At 36.1% G+C, this 6,413-nt stretch overlaps 1 protein-coding gene across 1 annotated transcript in view; it reads right to left on the bottom strand.

Moving 5' to 3' along the window:
- The window catches only part of ADTRP (androgen dependent TFPI regulating protein), a 107,528-nt gene that overhangs the window by 33,142 nt on the left and 67,973 nt on the right, over positions 1-6,413 (bottom strand). The window lies entirely within an intron of this gene.

The raw sequence follows: 6,413 nt of genomic DNA, 5'->3' as shown, positions 1-6,413 counted from the left end.
CATTTTTGTAAAACTTTATGTCTCCAAATTTTTCTTTCTCCCTCCTTTATGTCCACCTCCCCAAGACAATAAGCCATCTGATAAAGTTAAATATGTGCAATTCTTTTAAACATATTTCCATATTTGTCATGTTAATGCACAAAAAATCAGACCAAAAAGGGGAAAAAAAACAAAAAAGAAAAAGCAAACAAATAAAAAGGTGAAAATAATATGTTTTTGATCCACATTCTGTCTCTATAGTTCTGTCTCTGGATGTAGATAGCATTTTCCATTCCAAATCTATAGGTGCCTTTAATAACCACACTGATGAGAAGAGCCAAGTCCATTACAATTGATCATCACATAATTTTTTTGTTACTGTGGACAATATGTTCTCTTGGTTCTGCTCAGTTTACTTAGCCTCAATTCATACAAGTCTTTCTAAGCCTTTCAGAAATCCCCCTGCTCATCATTTCTTATAGAACAATAATATTTCATAATATTCATATACCATAACTTATTCAGCCATTGCCTAACTGATGAGCATCCACTTAAATTTTCCATTCCTTGATACTACAAAAAGAGCCGCTACAAAATTGCACATGTGGGTCCTTTCCCCTCTTTTATGATCTCTTTGGAATATAGATCCAGTCCTACTCTTACTTCTACTTCCTCTGGATAAGGCCTCTCCTTTCTCTCCAGTTGCATTGCCACCAGTAGTGGAGGTGGGATCGGTGAAGTACCTCTGGGGTCTTCCTTTCCTCAGAGGTGATACTCTCCTTGGCTCCACCAATTTGAGAAGTGCCCAGCAATGCTTTATCTCTATCTCCCCTTTCTCTCTCTGAACTCCACCTTTTCTTTGCCCCCCTCTTCCCCTCCTCCCTTCAGATATGAGCAGCTCTTTCTGTATTGTTTTCTTCCATTGGAAGGTCAGCTCTTGAAAGAAAGGACTGAAGGAAAGGACTGTTTTCATGCTTGTATTTGTATCCACAACTTGACTCAGTGCCTAGCACATAGTAAGTGTTTAATGATCTCTTAGACTCAGTAAGTCTCATTATATTTCTGGTTTTATCAGGAGAAACCTGGCAAAATCTTTTTTCTCTGACTCTTGTCTTTCTGTCTCTATCTCTCTCATCAAATTTATATGTGTAAATTTTTTCTTATACCATTGGGTTTTTTATGTTTATCATCCCCATAGAATCGAACCAGGAAGAGAACAACACTGAAAAAATGCAGCCACAGGCAGAACATATAGAATGATTTTTTAAAAGCTATTTACAAAAAAAAAGTTTAGTTAAAAAAACTATTATAAATACCTACTCATAAGACAAGTGGCAAGAAAGTGCTCACTAGATTAAAAGTCCAGAGATTGAGTTGATCTCTAATACTACACCAAAGCTAGTTGCCCAATTAGAGGCAGCCTTATTTTGGCCAGTGTCTCTTGGTTGATATGCTATGATTTAAGGGTCATTATGATATCTTCTCTTCCTACTGTGTAAGTTCATTTATTTATTCATTCACTCAAGAATGATTTATTAAGTAACTTCTGAGGGCATAGTCCTGTGTTAGGAATAGGGAAGGATGTAAAACTCAATTAATTTTGTTGCCTCTTAAATCTTCTTCATTTCTGTCAGGAGCAGCATTACCATTTTTATCTAGAATTCTGTGTTTGAAAACTAAGAATTATCTTTGACTTTTCCATTTCTCTCACCCCTTATACACAGCTGTCAAGTATTGTTGACTTTTACTGTCATATCTCTCATATTTACCCCTGTACTCAATACTTGATACTGCCATTTATGATATAGACAGCAACCACCACTTTTTTCTATTGAATATCTTTACAGGTCTTCTCCTTTGCACTCTCTTTCCCCTCCAATCTATCCTTCATATACCATCAACAAAGTTTTTCTTAGATATATATTTCAGGTCATGTATTCAATTCAGCAGTATAGGGACTCCCTTCTGTCTATCAAACAAAACTCAGACTCTTTTGGCAGTCATCCATGGCCCTCCATTCGGGTACCATTCTCTTTGTTCACAGCACTGTACTTAGTTTTGTAAGACATAGGTAGTCTTTCCTAAGTAGCTTTCAAATTCTTTGAACATACCTAGAGTGTAGCTTATTCTTAGAAATATTTCAACTATTCCTCCTCTTGATTTAGTTCCTCACTTTCACTCTAGTTTAAATCATCTCCTTTGCCAACTTTATGTATAGTTGTGGAAAAAAAGGCAAATAAGAATATGCTATCTGATGGTATTGTAGTAAAATAACTTAAAGACTAAGAATATGTATTATAGGTATGTAAAAAAATCCTCCTGCTAATTTCTCTCATGCTATTTCCACTTAGTTTGTACCCCATCTACAGCGGTCTACTTTCTGGTACTGAACATTTTTAGACTTTGTGTTTTCCCTAGGACTAGCACAAAAGTCTACACATAGTAGATGTTTAATAACTGCTGTTTGAATGAATTAACTAATTTCAAGTTTAGATAATACAGTGATTTTTGATCTTATAGAGCCCAATTTAGCATTGAGAATGATGATGGTATGACAAACATATAAATAACTACAATCCAAAATAAAACATGATAACGTAGGAAAGATCCAAGAAAAAATGTTATTCTATGAAATCCAAAGGAGAAAAAAGATTGTTACTGATGAGGTGAAGAAAGATTTCTATGAGGAGATAGTTCTTCAGCTTGGCTTTATGGAAGATTATAAGAATCTAACAAGCAAATGAGCAGGAAAAGGCATTTAAGTCGTAGTGAACAGTATGTGAAAAATCACACTGTTAGGTGTATGTTAAGAAATGGATCTGAAAAGATAGTGGCTCATATATACATACATGCATATATATATATAATATACACATATATATATATATGAAACCTCATATACATATGTATATTTATATATATAAAATAATATATAATATATATGAAACCTCATTTTATCCACAACAATTTGGAGAGGTAGATGATATTATGATCTACATTTTACAAATGAGAAAATTGAAAGCTAGGATCACAAAAGAGTCTGAGACTGGACAGAACCATTGAAAAGTTTTGAGGAAAGGATCCATAGCCACAGATTGCAGTTATTCTGCAGCTGATTTCTCCTACTATTTATTCTCTCTCTCAGCTGGAACATGAACTCTGTGAGAACAAGTATTATATGATTTTCTTTTTATATTTGCAGTGCTTAGTACAACCCTGGGTCCACAATCAAAACTTAATAAATGATTTTCCATTCCATTCCATTAGAAAAGTAGAGTGAAAAGTATGAAAGATGAATGGCAGTGGGGAAGATGGAAAGAGGGAAAGGTTCTTCCAAGAGTTACAATAGACCAAAATGAGTGGTAATAAAAACTTACTTTGGGAGGCAGTAGTAGTAAAAGAAAGGAGGGGAAATTATAGGAGCTAGATTTCAGAGAGAATCAACAAAACTCAATAACTGATTAAATTTGAAAAATGAAGGTGATTATAGAATCAAGGCTAATTCCAAGGTTTCAGAAATCAGTAGTGCTACTGACAAAAATTTTCAAGTCAAGAGGAAAAACATGTTATCATGTTGTTGGAAATGTAGACTTTAAGGTGTTAAGTGGCCATGCAGATAAAGATGTCCAATAGGCAGTCAGAACTGCAGAGAGGACAGAGCTCTTTAGACCTTGATTTGGAAATTTGCTTCAGTTGCCATGGAAGTGAATGAGTATCAGTAGATTGGGGTGTGCAGGAGATAGAGGCACAGTCTTACATGTTTACACAGAAACACACACATGTTATACATATTTATACAGTCATACATGTTTACACCCATAGCCTTTGCCTCTTGGGATAGAATGGAGGATTGGGAAGTAAATGCTGCCTTGGAAGGTAATGAGTTTCCTTCTCATTAGAGATGTTTAAGAAAAGGCCAGATTATTGGCTTTCTCAGGGATATGGTAGCAGAGAATCTTGAGGACCATGAATTTAGGTCTTCAAGGAACTTGAGCTATCATAGGAAAACCCTTTTATTATGCAGATGAAGAAACTGAGGTCTACAGAGGTCAAGTGACTTGTCCAATTTAACAAAGCTAGAAAATGAAAGAATTAGAGTTTAAACCAGTTCCTCCAATTCTGGTACCTTTCCCACTCTACTTTGCTGTTTCTCACTTTGCTTGGGTATGAGTTACATGAGATGTCCACTGAGATCCCTTCCAATGTTAAAATTCCAAATTCTAAATTTGCAATCTTACCAGGAGACATAGAGGGGAAATTGGTAGTAGTAGTGGGTAGTTCAGGTTTTCTGGAAGTAAGGGAATATGCAAGTCAATTCAATTCAATAATATTTATTAAGCTCTTTCTTTATGGCACAATGCTGGTTGTTGAGTATAAAAATGAAATCATCCCTCTCCTCAAGAAATTTGAAATCAGGTGAGGGAATAATTTGCTAGTTACTATGGCCTCAGGTAGCAGAGATGAAGATGGACAGAGTTTTAAGAGTATTAAAGCATGGCAAATGCAACTAAAGGTCTTAGAGAATGGTAGTGATTTGTGTAAAGGGAGTAAGTGTGGGTGGAACAGAGAGGCTTAGATGTGAAGGTTTTGGGTTTTCTTTGCTTGCTAGTAGCCCCCAACTTAAATGCAGGGCACACACACACACACACACACACACACGCACACACAGCTGGCTAGCAATGATGAACAGTGTAAAATCAAATTATGTCTAGCATAGCTTATCTAAACTGCAGACACAGCTGAGCTTCTCTCAGTTCCCATTCCCAAAGGAAGATACCTTGAGGGATCCTAGCAAGGGTAACCTAGCAATGAGATTGCAAAAGGACAGAAATAAAGAAAAGCTAAGGAAAAGATTTTGAGGAACCAAGCATTAAAGAGGGGGAAAGCAAAGGCAAAGAGCCAATGAAAATGACAAAAGCAGAGAGGACAGAGCATATAACAGAAGGAGATGATCTTTACTGTCAAATACTAAAGAAAAGTCAAGGAGAATGGAAATGGGAAAAGGGCACTGAGTTTGGCAATTAAGAGTTCATTAGTGACCTTTGAGAGAATAATTTTGGGAGAGTTGTAACAACAGAAGTCAGAAGGAAAGAGGTTGGGGAGAGAATAGGTAGCATTGGTTATAGGCTAGTTTTAAAAGATATTTTGCTATAAAGGTGAATTGATATAAAAGATAGTGGCAGGATGTTAAGACTCAAGGAAAGCAATTAATTTTAGCATTAAAGAGAACCAAGTATATTTGTGGGCTGATAGGAAGGAGCTAGCGGAGAATGATAGATGTATAAGAGAGCAAAGGTAAAAGAGAGAGGGGAGTTTTTTAATGAGAGAAAGAACAAGAGACTGAGGTAGTGAAAGGTAGGATGATATAACTCTTTCCATTGAGAAATCATTGAATTTAGAATCAGAGGACCTGGATTAAAGCCAATGCTCTACAATTCTCCTTGTGAAATTGGACATGTCATCTTTCTTTTCAGGACTTCAAGATTTAGAATGGATTAAGATGCACTGACCTAATAACATTAAAAGAAAGATTAAGAATCTTATGGAAAGCAGGAACAATTTGGTAGTGACTTGCAGAGAGTTCTGTTTGTATTTCTGCCAATGACAATTAACACTGATGTCTAAACAAAGGATAGGTTGGTCTCTCTGATGCAGAACACTTTGAAAATTTTAATGTACTACATAAATGCTATCCAGATGTTATGAGTTGGTGTTAATAACTCCCAGATGAGAGGGACCTTAGCCCACATTTGTTCCTCTGACCTCAACAGTAGGGAAGTCTGTAGGCTGGACTGGAGAAGGGACAGGCTTGAACCAAGGAGACCAAAGTCTATTGCAAGAGTCTAGTTGAGAGGTAATGAGGGCATAAGTAAAAGTGTTGGTTGTGACTGGACAGAAAGGGAAATGTAGCACAAATACTTTGGAGATAGAAATGACAAGATATGAGGATGGATTTAGGATGCAATAGAGAATCTTCTGATGTTTGCCAAACTTTATGGTCACTACTCAGTGTTAGTGATTCATGGGGAGGGAAAAAGGGAAGGACAAGTGAATAATATTGCCAAAAAATGTAGAAAATCTTTGCTAGGGATTTTGAGTTCATTGGCAAGAAACTACAGAGGAGGCAGGTCATGTTTTCATTAATACCAGGTTGAAAGAAAGAAGAGAAAAGTACATTTGAGAAGTAAATATCTGGTTAAGAAGCTGTCTGAAATTGGTTTGGATTTCTGCACCATAGTTTAAAATACAGGAATAAGGGGCTTCTGAAAGGCGGTAGACTTCACCTAATGAGGGCTAGTCAGTAGTCATTTTGCCTGGCATTTCATGCCCAAATAATAGATTTCTGAATTGAAAATGAAGAATGGGGGAGAAAACTGATGGTACCTTCAACAGGAAAAACGTTCTAATATGGTAAGAATAAATAGTTTAGATTA

Source organism: Sarcophilus harrisii, chromosome 1 (assembly GCF_902635505.1).
Source record: "Sarcophilus harrisii chromosome 1, mSarHar1.11, whole genome shotgun sequence".
Classification (NCBI taxonomy): Eukaryota; Metazoa; Chordata; class Mammalia; order Dasyuromorphia; family Dasyuridae; genus Sarcophilus; species Sarcophilus harrisii.
This window is presented reverse-complemented; position numbering and strand designations above follow the sequence as displayed.